The sequence below is a fragment of the Filicampus tigris genome, chromosome 17 (genome assembly GCF_054856515.1).
Source record: "Filicampus tigris isolate MCC_2025a chromosome 17, RoL_Ftig_1.0, whole genome shotgun sequence".
Lineage (NCBI taxonomy): Eukaryota > Metazoa > Chordata > Actinopteri > Syngnathiformes > Syngnathidae > Filicampus > Filicampus tigris.
The window spans coordinates 2667879-2684477 of NC_141233.1; the positions used below are offsets into that span (position 1 = coordinate 2667879).

Here is a 16599-nt window from a genome sequence, read left to right on the forward strand (position 1 = left end):
TTGAAACAATGATTGAAATTACTTAGAATAGCATGCACTTCCAGACAAAGCTCTGTATATGTTGACAGGTACTGTCGAACTCTTTCCTCAAAGAAGCATTAGCTTCTGAAAACCACTTGACGATGAGGACGGGATTCGAACCCATGTATGTAGAACACAATGGATTAGCAGTCCATCGCCTTAACCACTCGGCCACCTCATCTATTTTGCTCAACTTAAACTGGGTCCATTGGACTCAAATGTGTGTACTGTTTTGGACAAAACCTCTCAACTTTGATTCTTTTGCAATTGAAACAATGATTAAAATCTCTTGGAATAGCATGCACTTCCTGACAAAGCTCCATGTATGTAAAGCTCCATGTATGTAAAGCTTCTGAAAACCATTAGACTCAAATGTGTGTACTGTCGTGGACGAAAAACATCTCGACTTTGATACTTTTGCAATTGAAACAAGGATTAAAATGACTCAGAATAGCATGCACTTCCATCGCCATCGCCTTAACCACTCGGCCACCTCATCTGTTCAGCTGTTTTTAAACTGGGTCCATTGGACTCAAATGTGTATACTGTTGTGGACAACTTCTCGACTTTGATTCTTTTGCAATTGAAACAATGATTAAAACCACTTGGGGTAGCATGAACTTCCTGACAACACTCCATGTATGATCACAGGTACTGTCGAACTCTTTCCTTGAAGAAAGAGGAACTTCTGAAAACCACTTGACGATGAGGAAGGGATTCGAACCCATGCGTGTAGAACACAATGGATTAGCAGTCCATCGCCTTAACCACTCGGCCACCTCATCTGTTCAGCTGTTTTTAAACTGGGTCCATTGGACTCAAATGTGTATACTGTTGTGGACAAACATGTTGACTTTGATTCTTTTGCAATTGAAACAATGATTAAAATCACTTGGGGTAGCATGAACTTCCAGACAATGCTCTATATATGATGAAAGGTACTGTCGAACTCTTTCCTCAAAGAAGCATTAGCTTCTGAAAACCACTTGACGATGAGGATGGGATTCGAACCCATGCATGTAGAACACAATGGATTAGCAGTCCATCGCCTTAACCACTCGGCCACCTCATCTATTTTGCTCACCTTAAACTGGGTCCATTGGACTCAAATGTGTGTACTGTTTTGGACAACCTCTCAACTTTGATTCTTTTGCAATTGAAACAATGATTAAAATCTCTTGGAATAGCATGCACTTCCTGACAAAGCTCCATGTATGTAAAGCTCCATGTATGTAAAGCTTCTGAAAACCATTAGACTCAAATGTGTGTACTGTCGTGGACGAAAAACATCTCGACTTTGATACTTTTGCAATTGAAACAAGGATTAAAATGACTCAGAATAGCATGCACTTCCATCGCCATCGCCTTAACCACTCGGCCACCTCATCTGTTCAGCTGTTTTTAAACTGGGTCCATTGGACTCAAATGTGTATACTGTTGTGGACAACTCGACTTTTATTCTTTTGCAATTGAAACAATGATTAAAACCACTTGGGGTAGCATGCACTTCCAGACAAAGCTCTGTATATGTTGACAGGTACTGTCGAACTCTTTCCTCAAAGAAGAGGACTCAAATGTGTATACTGTTGTGGACGAAAAACATGTTGACTTTGATTCTTTTGCAATTGAAACAATGATTAAAATCCCTTGGGGTAGCATGAACTTCCAGACAATGCTCTATATATGATGACAGGTACTGTTGAACTCTTTCCTCAAAGAAGCATTAGCTTCTGAAAACCACTTGACGATGAGGATGGGATACGAACCCATGCATGTAGAACACAATGGATTAGCAGTCCATCGCCTTAACCACTCGGCCACCTCATCTATTTTGCTCATTTTAAACTGGGTCCATTGGACTCAAATGTGTGTACTCTTTTGGACAAAACATCTCAACTTTGATACTTTTGCAATTGAAACAATGGTTGAAATTACTTAGAATAGCATGCACTTCCAGACAAAGCTCTGTATATGTTGACAGGTACTGTCGAACTCTTTCCTCGAAGAAGCAGGAACTTCTGAAAACCACTTGACGATGAGGATGGTATTCGAACCCATGCATGTAGAACACAATGGATTAGCAGTCCATCGCCTTAACCACTCGGCCACCTCATCTATTTTGCTCACCTTAAATGGGTCCATTGGACTCAAGTGTGTCTACTGTTTTGGACAAAACCTCTCAACTTTGATACTTTTGCAATTGAAACAATGGTTGAAATTACTTAGAATAGTATGCACTTCCAGACAATGCTCTTTATATGATGGCAGGTACTGTCGAACTCTTTCCTCAAAGAAGCATTAGCTTCTGAAAACCACTTGACGATGAGGATGGGATTCGAACCCATGCATGTAGAACACAATGGATCAGCAGTCCATCGCCTTAACCACTCGGCCACCTCATCTATTTTGCTCACCTTAAACTGGGTCCATTGGACTCAAATGTGTCTACTGTTTTGGACAACCTCTCAACTTTGATACTTTTGCAATTGAAACAATGGTTGAAATTACTTAGAATAGTATGCACTTCCAGACAATGCTCTATATATGATGGCAGGTACTGTCGAACTCTTTCCTCAAAGAAGCATTAGCTTCTGAAAACCACTTGACGATGAGGATGGGATTCGAACCCATGCATGTAGAACACAATGGATTAGCAGTCCATCGCCTTAACCACTCGGCCACCTCATCTATTTTGCTCACCTTAAACTGGGTCCATTGGACTCAAATGTGTGTACTGTCGGACGAAAAAAATCTCGACTTTGATACTTTTGCAATTGAAACAATGATTAAAATCACTTAGAATAGCATGCACTTCCAGACAACGCTCTATATATGATGACAGGTACTGTCGAACTCTTTCCTCAAAGAAGCATTAGCTTCTGAAAACCACTTGACAATGAGGATGGGATTCGAACCCATGCATGTAGAACACAATGGATTAGCAGTCCATCGCCTTAACCACTCGGCCACCTCATCTATTTTGCTCACCTTAAACTGGGTCCATTGGACTCAAATGTGTGTACTGTTTTGGACAAAACCTCTCAACTTTGATTCTTTTGCAATTGAAACAATGATTAAAATCTCTTGGAATAGCATGCACTTCCTGACAAAGCTCCATGTATGTAAAGCTCCATGTATGTAAAGCTTCTGAAAACCATTAGACTCAAATGTGTGTACTGTCGTGGACGAAAAACATCTCGACTTTGATACTTTTGCAATTGAAACAAGGATTAAAATGACTCAGAATAGCATGCACTTCCATCGCCATCGCCTTAACCACTCGGCCACCTCATCTGTTCAGCTGTTTTTAAACTGGGTCCATTGGACTCAAATGTGTATACTGTTGTGGACAACCTCGACTTATTCTTTTGCAATTGAAACAATGATTAAAACCACTTGGGGTAGCATGCACTTCCAGACAAAGCTCTGTATATGTTGACAGGTACTGTCGAACTCTTTCCTCAAAGAAGAGGACTCAAATGTGTATACTGTTGTGGACGAAAAGCATGTTGACTTTGATTCTTTTGCAATTGAAACAATGATTAAAATCCCTTGGGGTAACATGAACTTCCAGACAATGCTCTATATATGATGACAGGTACTGTCGAACTCTTTCCTCAAAGAAGCATTAGCTTCTGAAAACCACTTGACGATGAGGATGGGATTCGAACCCATGCATGTAGAACACAATGGATTAGCAGTCCATCGCCTTAACCACTCTGCCACCTCATCTATTTTGCTCATTTTAAACTGGGTCCATTGGACTCAAATGTGTGTACTCTTTTGGACAAAACCTCTCAACTTTGATACTTTTGCAATTGAAACAATGGTTGAAATTACTTAGAATAGCATGCACTTCCAGACAACGCTCTATATATGATGACAGGTACTGTCAAACTCTTTCCTCAAAGAAGCATTAGCTTCTGAAAGCCACTTGACGATGAGGATGGGATTCGAACCCATGCATGTAGAACACAATGGATTAGCAGTCCATCGCCTTAACCACTCGGCCACCTCATCTATTTTGCTCGCCTTAAACTGGGTCCATTGGACTCAAATGTGTGTACTCTTTTGGACAAAACCGCTGAACTTTGATACTTTTGCAATTGAAACAATGATTGAAATTACTTAGAATAGCATGCACTTCCAGACAAAGCTCTGTATATGTTGACAGGTACTGTCGAACTCTTTCCTCAAAGAAGCATTAGCTTCTGAAAACCACTTGACGATGAGGATGGGATTCGAACCCATGCATGTAGAACACAATGGATTAGCAGTCCATCGCCTTAACCACTCGGCCACCTCATCTATTTTGCTCAACTTAAACTGGGTCCATTGGACTCAAATGTGTGTACTGTTTTGGACAACCTCTCAACTTTGATTCTTTTGCAATTGAAACAATGATTAAAATCTCTTGGAATAGCATGCACTTCCTGACAAAGCTCCATGTATGTAAAGCTCCATGTATGTAAAGCTTCTGAAAACCATTAGACTCAAATGTGTGTACTGTCGTGGACGAAAAACATCTCGACTTTGATACTTTTGCAATTGAAACAAGGATTAAAATGACTCAGAATAGCATGCACTTCCATCGCCATCACCTTAACCACTCGGCCACCTCATCTGTTCAGCTGTTTTTAAACTGGGTCCATTGGACTCAAATGTGTATACTGTTGTGGACGAAAAACATGTTGACTTTGATTCTTTTGCAATTGAAACAATGATTAAAATCACTTGGGGTAGCATGAACTTCCAGACAATGCTCTATATATGATGAAAGGTACTGTCGAACTCTTTCCTCAAAGAAGCATTAGCTTCTGAAAACCACTTGACGATGAGGATGGGATTCGAACCCATGCATGTTGAACACAATGGATTAGCAGTCCATCGCCTTAACCACTCGGCCACCTCATCTATTTTGCTCATTTTAAACTGGGTCCATTGGACTCAAATGTGTGTACTCTTTTGGACAAAACCTCTCAACTTTGATACTTTTGCACTTGAAACAATGGTTGAAATTACTTAGAATAGTATGCACTTCCAGACAATGCTCTATATATGATGGCAGGTACTGTCGAACTCTTTCCTCAAAGAAGCATTAGCTTCTGAAAACCACTTGACGATGAGGATGGGATTCGAACCCATGCATGTAGAACACAATGGATTAGCAGTCCATCGCCTTAACCACTCGGCCACCTCATCTATTTTGCTCACCTTAAACTGGGTCCATTGGACTCAAATGTGTGTACTGTTTTGGACCCTCTCAACTTTGATTCTTTTGCAATTGAAACAATGATTAAAATCTCTTGGAATAGCATGCACTTCCTGACAAAGCTCCATGTATGTAAAGCTCCATGTATGTAAAGCTTCTGAAAACCATTAGACTCAAATGTGTGTACTGTCGTGGACGAAAAACATCTCGACTTTGATACTTTTGCAATTGAAACAAGGATTAAAATGACTCAGAATAGCATGCACTTCCATCGCCATCGCCTTAACCACTCGGCCACCTCATCTGTTCAGCTGTTTTTAAACTGGGTCCATTGGACTCAAATGTGTATACTGTTGTGGACAACATCTCGACTTTTATTCTTTTGCAATTGAAACAATGATTAAAACCACTTGGGGTAGCATGCACTTCCAGACAAAGCTCTGTATATGTCGACAGGTACTGTCGAACTCTTTCCTCAAAGAAGAGGACTCAAATGTGTATACTGTTGTGGACGAAAAACATGTTGACTTTGATTCTTTTGCAATTGAAACAATGATTAAAATCCCTTGGGGTAGCATGAACTTCCAGACAATGCTCTATATATGATGACAGGTACTGTCGAACTCTTTCCTCAAAGAAGCATTAGCTTCTGAAAACCACTTGACGATGAGGATGGGATTTGAACCCATGCATGTTGAACACAATGGATTAGCAGTCCATCGCCTTAACCACTCGGCCACCTCATCTATTTTGCTCATTTTAAACTGGGTCCATTGGACTCAAATGTGTGTACTCTTTTGGACAAAACCTCTCAACTTTGATACTTTTGCACTTGAAACAATGGTTGAAATTACTTAGAATAGTATGCACTTCCAGACAATGCTCTATATATGATGGCAGGTACTGTCGAACTCTTTCCTCAAAGAAGCATTAGCTTCTGAAAACCACTTGACGATGAGGATGGGATTCGAACCCATGCATGTAGAACACAATGGATTAGCAGTCCATCGCCTTAACCACTCGGCCACCTCATCTATTTTGCTCACCTTAAACTGTGTCCATTGGACTCAAATGTGTGTACTGTCGGACGAAATACATCTCGACTTTGATACTTTTGCAATTGAAACAATGATTAAAATCACTTAGAATAGCATGCACTTCCAGACAACGCTCTATATATGATGACAGGTACTGTCGAACTCTTTCCTCAAAGAAGCATTAGCTTCTGAAAGCCACTTGACGATGAGGATGGGATTCGAACCCATGCATGTAGAACACAATGGATTAGCAGTCCATCGCCTTAACCACTCGGCCACCTCATCGATTTTGCTCATCTTAAACTGGGTCCATTGGACTCAAATGTGTGTACTCTTTTGGACAACCACTGAACTTTGATACTTTTGCAATTGAAACAATGATTGAAATTACTTAGAATAGCATGCACTTCCAGACAAAGCTCTGTATATGTTGACAGGTACTGTCGAACTCTTTCCTCAAAGAAGCATTAGCTTCTGAAAACCACTTGACGATGAGGATGGGATTCGAACCCATGCATGTAGAACACAATGGATTAGCAGTCCATCGCCTTAACCACTCGGCCACCTCATCTATTTTGCTCAACTTAAACTGGGTCCATTGGACTCAAATGTGTGTACTGTTTTGGACAACCTCTCAACTTTGATTCTTTTGCAATTGAAACAATGATTAAAATCTCTTGGAATAGCATGCACTTCCTGACAAAGCTCCATGTATGTAAAGCTCCATGTATGTAAAGCTTCTGAAAACCATTAGACTCAAATGTGTGTACTGTCGTGGACGAAAAACATCTCGACTTTGATACTTTTGCAATTGAAACAAGGATTAAAATGACTCAGAATAGCATGCACTTCCATCGCCATCGCCTTAACCACTCGGCCACCTCATCTGTTCAGCTGTTTTTAAACTGGGTCCATTGGACTCAAATGTGTATACTGTTGTGGACAACATCTCGACTTTGATTCTTTTGCAATTGAAACAATGATTAAAACCACTTGGGGTAGCATGAACTTCCTGACAACACTCCATGTATGATCACAGGTACTGTCGAACTCTTTCCTTGAAGAAAGAGGAACTTCTGAAAACCACTTGACGATGAGGATGGGATTCGAACCCATGCGTGTAGAACACAATGGATTAGCAGTCCATCGCCTTAACCACTCGGCCACCTCATCTGTTCAGCTGTTTTTAAACTGGGTCCATTGGACTCAAATGTGTATACTGTTGTGGACAAAAAACATGTTGACTTTGATACTTTTGCAATTGAAACAATGATTAAAATCACTTAGAATAGCATGCACTTCCAGACAACGCTCTATATATGATGACAGGTACTGTCGAACTCTTTCCTCAAAGAAGCATTAGATTCTGAAAACCACTTGACGATGAGGATGGGATTCGAACCCATGCATGTAGAACACAATGGATTAGCAGTCCATCGCCTTAACCACTCGGCCACCTCATCTATTTTGCTCACCTTAAACTGGGTCCATTGGATTCAAATGTGTGTACTGTTTTGGACAAAACCTCTCAACTTTGATTCTTTTGCAATTGAAACAATGATTAAAATCTCTTGGAATAGCATGCACTTCCTGACAAAGCTCCATGTATGTAAAGCTCCATGTATGTAAAGCTTCTGAAAACCATTAGACTCAAATGTGTGTACTGTCGTGGACGAAAAACATCTCGACTTTGATACTTTTGCAATTGAAACAAGGATTAAAATGACTCAGAATAGCATGCACTTCCATCGCCATCGCCTTAACCACTCGGCCACCTCATCTGTTCAGCTGTTTTTAAACTAGGTCCATTGGACTCAAATGTGTATACTGTTGTGGACAACATCTCGACTTTGATTCTTTTGCAATTGAAACAATGATTAAAACCACTTGGGGTAGCATGAACTTCCTGACAACACTCCATGTATGATCACAGGTACTGTCGAACTCTTTCCTTGAAGAAAGAGGAACTTCTGAAAACCACTTGACGATGAGGAAGGGATTCGAACCCATGCGTGTAGAACACAATGGATTAGCAGTCCATCGCCTTAACCACTCAGCCACCTCATCTGTTCAGCTGTTTTTAAACTGGGTCCATTGGACTCAAATGTGTATACTGTTGTGGACAAACATGTTGACTTTGATTCTTTTGCAATTGAAACAATGATTAAAATCACTTGGGGTAGCATGCACTTCCAGACAAAGCTCTGTATATGTTGACAGGTACTGTCGAACTCTTTCCTCAAAGAAGAGGACTCAAATGTGTATACTGTTGTGGACGAAAAACATGTTGACTTCGATTCTTTTGCAATTGAAACAATGATTAAAATCACTTGGGGTAGCATGAACTTCCAGACAATGCTCTATATATCAATCAATCAATCAATCAATCACATTTTATTTATATAGCACTTTTCATACATAAAAATGCAACTCAAAGTGCTTTAAAACATTCAAAGCAAAACATAGAATTATCTTCAATCAAAAGAAAAGATAAATTATTTAAAAGTTGTTGAAAGCCAAACTAAAAAGGTGTGTCTTGAGCTTCCTCTTAAAAATATCAACAGTCTCTGCAGACCTGACATCCTCTGGCAGGCTATTCCAAAGGTGAGGACCAAAACGGCTGAATGCAGCCTCGCCATGCATTTTGGTCCTCACCCTTGGAATAAATAAAAGGCCGGCGCCAGAGGACCTCAGGATCCGCGAGGGCTGGTATGATAAAAGCAAATCAGATAAATAAGATGGCCCAAGACCATTAACACATTTATAAACTAATGAAAGTACTTTAAAATCGATCCTGAAACACACAGGGAGCCAATGCAGCAATTTCAAAACTGGCGTAATGTGCTCCCGCCCTCTGGTTCTCGTCAGCACCCGAGCGGCTGAATTCTGCAGTAGTTGCAGTGGTGAAATGCTCTTTTTCGGGAGGCCAGAGAGCAGGGCATTACAGTAATCTAAACGACAGGTAATAAAGGCATGCATCAGCACTTCCGTGTTAGCCTGAGAGAGAAACGGGCGGACTCTGGCGATATTCTTAAGGTGATAAAAACCAATCTTGGTTACATTTTTAATATGAGGAATAAAACTGAGCTCAGAGTCAAAAATGACGCCAAGGTTCTTCACACAGTGTGAGGGATTAAAAATGTGTAGTTTTGGTAAAAGCTTCTCTCTCTGACCTTCGGGACCGATAACTAAAACCTCAGTCTTGTCCTGATTGAGCTGTAGGAAATTATCTGCCATCCATGACTTGATATCTAAAATGCAATTTAAAAGGGTATCAATGGGTCCTGTGTCATCAGGAGACACGGCAATATACAGCTGCGTGTCATCAGCATAGCTGTGAAAGCTGATGCCGTGTCCCCTGATGACATCCCCGAGGGGAAGCATATAAAGATTAAAAAGTAGGGGGCCTAAAATCGAACCTTGAGGAACCCCACATTTAATTTCATGAGTTTTAGAGGAACAAGTATCCATACTTACAAAGAAATATCGGTCTGTGAGATAGGAATAAAACCAGTCAAAAACAGTACCAGAGATGCCCACTAGATTTTTAAGTCTATTTAATAAAATTTGGTGATCTACTGTATCAAAAGCAGCGCTTAGATCCAGTAGCACCAAGACTGTGAGTTTTCTCACGTCTGCAGTGCACCTAATATCATTTAAGATCCTTAAAAGAGCAGTCTCCGTACTGTGGTTCATCCTAAAACCAGATTGATATTTCTCCAAAATATTATTTGTATTTAAAAAATGATTCAACTGGATGAAAACCAGTTTTTCTAAAATCTTACTTAAAAACGGTAAGTTGGATACGGGTCTGTAGTTATTAAAAACGCTCGGGTCAGAACCGCTCTTCTTCAGAAGGGGCTTCACCACCGCCGTTTTAAAGGCAGCGGGGAAGACGCCTGTCTGAAGAGAGCAATTGACTATATATAAAATTTGTTCTTCAAAAAATCCATAAAATGTCTTAAAAAGAAATGTGGGAATTGGATCCAAAAGGCAGGTTGTTGGGTTTACCTGGGAGAAAACTCGAACAAGTGTCCTTGCATCAACCAGGTCAAAACTTTCCAGTGTTTCCTCATGTAAATATGATTGTCCGGGTTTATTAAAACTTGTGTTTTGACGGGCTAAAAGACTGGATCTTATGTCATCGATTTTACTTCTGAAGTGGTCTGCAAAGTCCTCACAGAGAGCATCTGTTGGTCTCTGTGGGGACTTATTAAAATCAGAACTAGTTAAAAGTTCAAAGGTGGAGAAGAGAACCCTGGGGTTGTTTTTATTGACTGTAATGAGGTTTGAGAAATAGGAAGATCTTGCCAGTTTTACTGTTTTATTGTAGGATTTCAGTTGTTCGCATAAAATTTCATAGTGTACTGTAAGTTTACTTTTTCTCCACCTCCTCTCTGCACTCCTGCATTTTCTCTTTGATATTTTGATAGCATTGTTTCTCCACGGGGGTACAGTCTTTGTTTTTGTTGTTTTAATTAAAAGTGGAGCTACTGAATCTAATGATGATTTAAGATGTAGGTTAAAATTGTCAACAATAAGATCACAGGGTGCAGGTAAAATGTCAGCAGGAGTGTTTTTTAAGATCTCGATAAAATTTGCAGCCACCTCAGAAGATAGGTAGCGTTTCTTCACTGTTCTGACCGGGACTGCTAGATGGTTAAAACTGGCGATGTTAAAATAGACACAGTAGTGGTCTGACACTGCCAAGTCAACAACAGAGGACACACCAGCAGACAAGCCATAGGTTATAACCAAATGCAGGGTGTGTCCTCTGTTGTGAGTTGGCTGCAAGACGTGCTGTTTAAAATCCAAGCAGTTTAAAAGGTTTGAAAAATCTCTGGATAGTGGGTCCGAGATGTTGTCCATGTGTATATTAAAATCGCCAGTTATTAATATCCTGTTATAACTGGAATATAAAATGGATAAGAATTCTGAAAATTCTGTAATAAAAGAAGTGGAATGATGGGGAGGTCTATAGACGGTAATGCAGAGAATAGGGGGACTGCTAAAAACAAAGGCATGGTGTTCAAATGATAAATAGCTGCTAAAAATGATCTCCTTTGATAAAAGAGTATTAATAAAAATTGATGCAGTCCCGCCTCCTCTTTTGCCATCCCTTGTAGAAAATAAAAAGTTAAAATTCGGTGGGCAAGCCTCGTTGAGAGCAACTGGAGCATCTGTACCAAGCCATGTCTCAGACAAAAGTATACCATGTAAATTATTGTCTAAAATCAGGTCGTTTATGATAAAAGTTTTGTTTAAAAGGGAGCGCACGTTCAGCACGGCCAGATTAATTATTGTGCTGGACGTGCGCTCATGGTGGTACGAATGAGCAGTATTAACATATACTAGATTACCACTGTTAAAACCACGTTGTTTGTGTGTGCAAGGGAAGCGTCTGCCGGTGATGGTTTCAATGGGAAAATTGTCCGATAGTGGTAATGATAATGAGGGCCTGCAGGGGGAGCTAGTGAGGGTGGTGGTACTGTGAGCAGCTGGTATTGGCCTGTAAGTGATGGTAGTGACATTGTCATTGCAGCGTTTATGAGTAGAAGAAGAAATATGATTGGTAAACAAGAGTCAGCTGGGAGTGGAATTGGTTACGACATGGTGGATGTTAGCGGCTAAAATCTTGCTACCAAGAGAGTTCGGATGAACACCATCCGGCTGATAAAAAGACGGGCGATTCCAGAATAGGTTAAAATTGTCAATAAAAGCAAAGTCAAGGTGGCCACAGGTGCGTAGGAGCCACGTGTTCAAGCTTAAAAAGCGGCTGAAGCGCTCGGCTCCGCGAGACAATGCCGGCAAAATGCCACTCACCCAGACCGACAGACCGCAGGTTCTTAACAAGGCAAAGAGGGCGTGAAAGTCTCTCTTCGTCTGCTCAGACTGTCGGCGTATTGTCTCGTTTGTCCCAACGTGAACGATGAGCCGGGTAATGGATGATGGCAGAGAGTCAAGAACACCCGGCAGGATGTTAACTATGTCCATGACTTTCGCTCCGGGAAAACAGCGGGTGACGCAGCCGGGATAGTGAGTACGTCTAATGGTGCTGTCGCCAATTATAACGGTGGCCGGTGGGTGACGTGAGGAGGGAACGCCAAGGGACTCACCACCGGCGGAAGATTCACGACCCCACTGTCCAGGATGGCTCCGCCGAGGCCGAGTGAAGACGGTGGATGACACCGATGAGTGTCGCCGATGATGCTGGTGATGACGACCACCCTTGTACCGGGACACCGCGTCCCGGAGCAGCCCGACGCGTGAGTGGACGGCCGTGTCACCGGCGGACCCGCCCAACATGGGGTTCCCGGCCGAGGTCGTCGCCGTGGGTGGCGGGGAATCCGAGGGAGCCCCTGGGAGCACAGCCCCAGCGTCGGACGCAGCAGTCGGTGTCTCCGACTGCTGTAGTGCAGTGATGGGAACAGGAGACTCACTCGCCAGGGCGGCGAACCGATTCCCCAGGACCAGTTGGGGGCGGTGGGGTGGCTCCCCGGCCCTCCGGCCGCGGGACACCACCTTGACCCAGGTGTCACTCTGCAGCGGTGTCGAGCAGGATGGCCCCGGGCAGGCAATTGGATCCCACTTCGCCGTGTCCGAGAGGCCAGCCGCCTCAGCCGTCATTGTCGCCGACAGGATTTCACGAGCGCGCCTCCTCATGACCACCGCGGAGAGTTCGGGGAAACGGGTCGCGAAGCAAGAGATGACCGATTCCTTCTCATGGAGCTCCTCTGAGAGACGACGAATATCCCTTCTTAGGTCAGAGATTGTCTTATTTGCCTTCTCCAGCAGGCCATTGTGTTCGTCGCTGTCGTCTGAAGGCATTTTAATACACTAGCTCCAAGCTAGCCCCAAGCTAGCCCGTTTCCGTCTCAAGCTAGCTGTATGCTAGTCCGCGAGATCAAGCGACCCAGAGATTAACAAAAATTTAAATAAATAATAATAAAAAATCAGATAAAAATAGTCTCCAAAAATTAAAAAGAGTAAAAACGCAACGCGCAGGTGAGGTAGATTCGAAGGCGAAAGTGCAATCGATACCATCCACGTCCAAACTCTATATATGATGACAGGTACTGTTGAACTCTTTCCTCAAAGAAGCATTAGCTTCTGAAAGAAGCATTAGCTTCTGAAAGAAGCATTAGCTTCTGAAAGAAGCATTAGCTTCTGAAAGAAGCATTAGCTTCTGAAAGAAGCATTAGCTTCTGAAAGAAGCATTAGCTTCTGAAAGAAGCATTAGCTTCTGAAAGAAGCATTAGCTTCTGAAAGAAGCATTAGCTTCTGAAAGAAGCATTAGCTTCTGAAAGAAGCATTAGCTTCTGAAAGAAGCATTAGCTTCTGAAAACCACTTGACGATGAGGATGGGATTCGAACCCATGCATGTAGAACACAATGGATTAGCAGTCCATCGCCTTAACCACTCGGCCACCTCATCTATTTTGCTCACCTTAAACTGGGTCCATTGGACTCAAATGTGTGTACTCTTTTGGACAAAACCGCTGAACTTTGATACTTTTGCAATTGAAACAATGATTGAAATTACTTAGAATAGCATGCACTTCCAGACAAAGCTCTGTATATGTTGACAGGTACTGTCGAACTCTTTCCTCAAAGAAGCATTAGCTTCTGAAAACCACTTGACGATGAGGATGGGATTTGAACCCATGCATGCAGAACACAATGGATTAGCAGTCCATCGCCTTAACCACTCGGCCACCTCATCTATTTTGCTCACCTTAAACTGTGTCCATTGGACTCAAATGTGTATACTGTTGTGGAAGAAACATCTCGACTTTGATTCCTTTGCAATTCAAACAATGATTAAAATCACTTGGAAGAGCACGGACTTCTAGACAACGCTCCATATATGACCAGGGTTACTGTTGAACTTTCCTCAAAGTAACAGGAGCATCTGAAAACCACAAGACAATGAGGATGGGATTCGAAATGTGTGTATGGTATTCCCACCTCCGGACCTCTGTCAAAAGGAAATTCCCTCACCCGGAAAAACAATGTATGCATTAAATTTTCTACTCCCATACAGTAAGTATTCTCTAGTAAGGAGTCAGATTTGCATTATCCAATCTTTCCCTACTAATGGCTTCCCCGTGAGCATCGCTGAATACTTCCCACACAGGGGCCTCAGTCTTTGCTGTATGAAAATGTTTGTCTGCGTATCATACAGTTTTGTAGCTTAAAAATAACGAAAAATAAGAAAAGTGTTTGTACATTACAGTTCCTTTGTGAATTATCTCTGATTGATCTCGAATGAATGTTTATTGTGCCTTATAGGCCTATATAATTATTGTTATTTTATTTTTTATTTCTATTTATTTATTTTTTGTTTTTAATGTTGGTTATGTGTGTATGTAGCATTATATTGATATTTTCATTTTGTTACACAACAATATTTGTAAATGTTTGACAGCATTAAAAAAAAAAACACGCACGCACACTACTGGTGCAGTGGAACGAATCACCTTTGATTGGTAAGGACCAAGCATCGGTTCAGGATGGGCACGATCCGGTGAATGGTTGGTGAAAAAAACTGTTTGTGTTCACAATATAAGGCAACGTGATTAGTCCGCATTCAGCAAAGGAAGTTGAATACCCAAGATCATGGACAAGGGCGTTGTGCAAACATACTCAACGAACACACGGCCTCCGCAAAGGCTAACTTCAAAATAAAGCTCACCAAACAATACATTGAGTCATTAGTGCCAACAAAATAGCCTTTTTTATTCGCTTTTACTTTGAAATTAGCCCGCGTTGTGGTGTAACAGCTAACTTGACTTACTTCCGTTTTTGACGTACCGGCAGTTTTAACGCTTGCTTTCGAACACCAACACTACGCTGTCTCGAAATCGTATTCAGTCGCTGATTTAGGACACGAACAAACCGCTGGTTAATGACGCTACCATTGTATGATACGGCACAAGTCTCCTGCGTTAGTGGCTAGCAGCTGTTATCATTAGCTGGTAGTACAACAGCTGCCTCCTGGCTTTTTTTTTTCTATATTGTGAACCTAGATTACTTTGTAATGTGCTGTCCATGTTTTAGGAAAGGTGCCTTAAATTGTACTTCGTCTTTTTTCTTCTGAAAAATAAAAATAAAACGTTGTCTTCATTTAATTTATAACAACGCGTTTGCCTAATAATTGTAAGAAAACATTCAGCTCAAAACGTCTGGCAGATACCTTGAAATGTATACACTGCACAACTTAGAAAATTGCGTTAAATTGTGTTCTTAAATCCTAAATGGCCATATTATACTTAAGGAGTTAATTTATTTCTATTTTTTTTATTAATAAAAAAATTAATGAAGACAAAGTTCTATTAAGCTTTTTTTTTTCTCATACAAAAAAATGATCCGATCCGTGATATATATATATATATATATATATATATATATATATATATATATCTATATCTATCTATCTATCTATCTATCTATCTATCTATCTCCATCCATTATCGATACTGCTTAACCTCACAAGGGTCGCGGGGCGTGCTGCAGCCTATCCCAGCTGTCTTCGGGCAGTAGGTAACACCTTGAATTGGTTGCCAGCCAATCGCAGGGCACCCAGAGACAAGCAAACATCTGCACTCACAATCAATATATATCGATGGATAGATGAACTTATTTCTTTCAAATTAGGACCTGCGAAATTGAATTGAAAAGGACATCTGTTAGGGCACATATGTCAAAGTCAAGGCCCGCGGGCCACATCACGGCTAACCTGTTTTCTGAATCTGAGCCCTGATTGGTCGTTGTGAGCAGTTATGATGTCATTTTCAGTTGACAGGAGACAAAATGGCCGCCCCCGCAGATGACTAAAAACGAGTGCATTTTGCTGATTAAATTATATTCCACAAACAGAAAATTAATCAGAATGCCGTGTTTCAACTAGGGGGCCTGCTGGGAACATATACTTGAGAAAAATATGTTAGGGTCGACTTCCACTTTAAGAGTTGCAACTGAATAAAAAGTCAATCAAACTGGATGACTTCTTTCTGACAAAAATCTAATTGCTGGAGTTACTCTAATCCATGTCATCAAAACAAATGTTTACATTTGGAATCGAGTGATGCCTGCTCACTCTGTTGATAATGGAGTGTGAGTGTGCAAAATCGAATCTCTCATGCTGTACAACCTATTCATCTATCCATCCATTTTCTATACCGCATACTGTTGCCTATCTCGGCTGACTTTGCATGTCAAAATTACTGACAGTTAAAAAAAAAAGATTATTAACTACATTTATAAAATGTTATCTTGTTCAGTGTTGTGTGAAAACTAATCTTGTGGATAATCACTTTTTAAATACAA

At 41.2% G+C, this 16599-nt stretch overlaps 22 non-coding genes across 22 annotated transcripts; all 22 read right to left on the reverse strand.

Annotated features, from left to right (window-relative positions):
• Positions 1 to 120: 120 nt before the first annotated feature.
• trnas-gcu (transfer RNA serine (anticodon GCU)) lies at positions 121 to 202 on the reverse strand. Its single transcript has one exon. It is a non-coding gene; the product is annotated as a tRNA-Ser (tRNA).
• A 522-nt stretch (positions 203 to 724) lies between these two features.
• On the reverse strand, positions 725 to 806 carry trnas-gcu (transfer RNA serine (anticodon GCU)). Its single transcript has one exon. It is a non-coding gene; the product is annotated as a tRNA-Ser (tRNA).
• A 205-nt stretch (positions 807 to 1011) lies between these two features.
• trnas-gcu (transfer RNA serine (anticodon GCU)) lies at positions 1012 to 1093 on the reverse strand. Its single transcript has one exon. It is a non-coding gene; the product is annotated as a tRNA-Ser (tRNA).
• Positions 1094 to 1766: 673 nt separating this feature from the next.
• Positions 1767 to 1848, reverse strand: trnas-gcu (transfer RNA serine (anticodon GCU)). Its single transcript has one exon. It is a non-coding gene; the product is annotated as a tRNA-Ser (tRNA).
• A 206-nt stretch (positions 1849 to 2054) lies between these two features.
• Positions 2055 to 2136, reverse strand: trnas-gcu (transfer RNA serine (anticodon GCU)). Its single transcript has one exon. It is a non-coding gene; the product is annotated as a tRNA-Ser (tRNA).
• A 205-nt stretch (positions 2137 to 2341) lies between these two features.
• trnas-gcu (transfer RNA serine (anticodon GCU)) lies at positions 2342 to 2423 on the reverse strand. The gene has a single exon. It is a non-coding gene; the product is annotated as a tRNA-Ser (tRNA).
• A 204-nt stretch (positions 2424 to 2627) lies between these two features.
• Positions 2628 to 2709, reverse strand: trnas-gcu (transfer RNA serine (anticodon GCU)). Its single transcript has one exon. It is a non-coding gene; the product is annotated as a tRNA-Ser (tRNA).
• A 206-nt stretch (positions 2710 to 2915) lies between these two features.
• On the reverse strand, positions 2916 to 2997 carry trnas-gcu (transfer RNA serine (anticodon GCU)). The gene has a single exon. It is a non-coding gene; the product is annotated as a tRNA-Ser (tRNA).
• Positions 2998 to 3671: 674 nt separating this feature from the next.
• Positions 3672 to 3753, reverse strand: trnas-gcu (transfer RNA serine (anticodon GCU)). The gene has a single exon. It is a non-coding gene; the product is annotated as a tRNA-Ser (tRNA).
• Positions 3754 to 3959: 206 nt separating this feature from the next.
• On the reverse strand, positions 3960 to 4041 carry trnas-gcu (transfer RNA serine (anticodon GCU)). Its single transcript has one exon. It is a non-coding gene; the product is annotated as a tRNA-Ser (tRNA).
• Positions 4042 to 4247: 206 nt separating this feature from the next.
• On the reverse strand, positions 4248 to 4329 carry trnas-gcu (transfer RNA serine (anticodon GCU)). Its single transcript has one exon. It is a non-coding gene; the product is annotated as a tRNA-Ser (tRNA).
• A 524-nt stretch (positions 4330 to 4853) lies between these two features.
• trnas-gcu (transfer RNA serine (anticodon GCU)) lies at positions 4854 to 4935 on the reverse strand. The gene has a single exon. It is a non-coding gene; the product is annotated as a tRNA-Ser (tRNA).
• A 206-nt stretch (positions 4936 to 5141) lies between these two features.
• On the reverse strand, positions 5142 to 5223 carry trnas-gcu (transfer RNA serine (anticodon GCU)). Its single transcript has one exon. It is a non-coding gene; the product is annotated as a tRNA-Ser (tRNA).
• Positions 5224 to 5897: 674 nt separating this feature from the next.
• Positions 5898 to 5979, reverse strand: trnas-gcu (transfer RNA serine (anticodon GCU)). The gene has a single exon. It is a non-coding gene; the product is annotated as a tRNA-Ser (tRNA).
• A 206-nt stretch (positions 5980 to 6185) lies between these two features.
• On the reverse strand, positions 6186 to 6267 carry trnas-gcu (transfer RNA serine (anticodon GCU)). The gene has a single exon. It is a non-coding gene; the product is annotated as a tRNA-Ser (tRNA).
• A 206-nt stretch (positions 6268 to 6473) lies between these two features.
• On the reverse strand, positions 6474 to 6555 carry trnas-gcu (transfer RNA serine (anticodon GCU)). Its single transcript has one exon. It is a non-coding gene; the product is annotated as a tRNA-Ser (tRNA).
• A 204-nt stretch (positions 6556 to 6759) lies between these two features.
• trnas-gcu (transfer RNA serine (anticodon GCU)) lies at positions 6760 to 6841 on the reverse strand. Its single transcript has one exon. It is a non-coding gene; the product is annotated as a tRNA-Ser (tRNA).
• A 520-nt stretch (positions 6842 to 7361) lies between these two features.
• On the reverse strand, positions 7362 to 7443 carry trnas-gcu (transfer RNA serine (anticodon GCU)). The gene has a single exon. It is a non-coding gene; the product is annotated as a tRNA-Ser (tRNA).
• Positions 7444 to 7651: 208 nt separating this feature from the next.
• Positions 7652 to 7733, reverse strand: trnas-gcu (transfer RNA serine (anticodon GCU)). The gene has a single exon. It is a non-coding gene; the product is annotated as a tRNA-Ser (tRNA).
• A 522-nt stretch (positions 7734 to 8255) lies between these two features.
• Positions 8256 to 8337, reverse strand: trnas-gcu (transfer RNA serine (anticodon GCU)). The gene has a single exon. It is a non-coding gene; the product is annotated as a tRNA-Ser (tRNA).
• A 5286-nt stretch (positions 8338 to 13623) lies between these two features.
• trnas-gcu (transfer RNA serine (anticodon GCU)) lies at positions 13624 to 13705 on the reverse strand. The gene has a single exon. It is a non-coding gene; the product is annotated as a tRNA-Ser (tRNA).
• A 206-nt stretch (positions 13706 to 13911) lies between these two features.
• On the reverse strand, positions 13912 to 13993 carry trnas-gcu (transfer RNA serine (anticodon GCU)). The gene has a single exon. It is a non-coding gene; the product is annotated as a tRNA-Ser (tRNA).
• Between the last annotated feature and the right edge of the window lie 2606 nt (positions 13994 to 16599).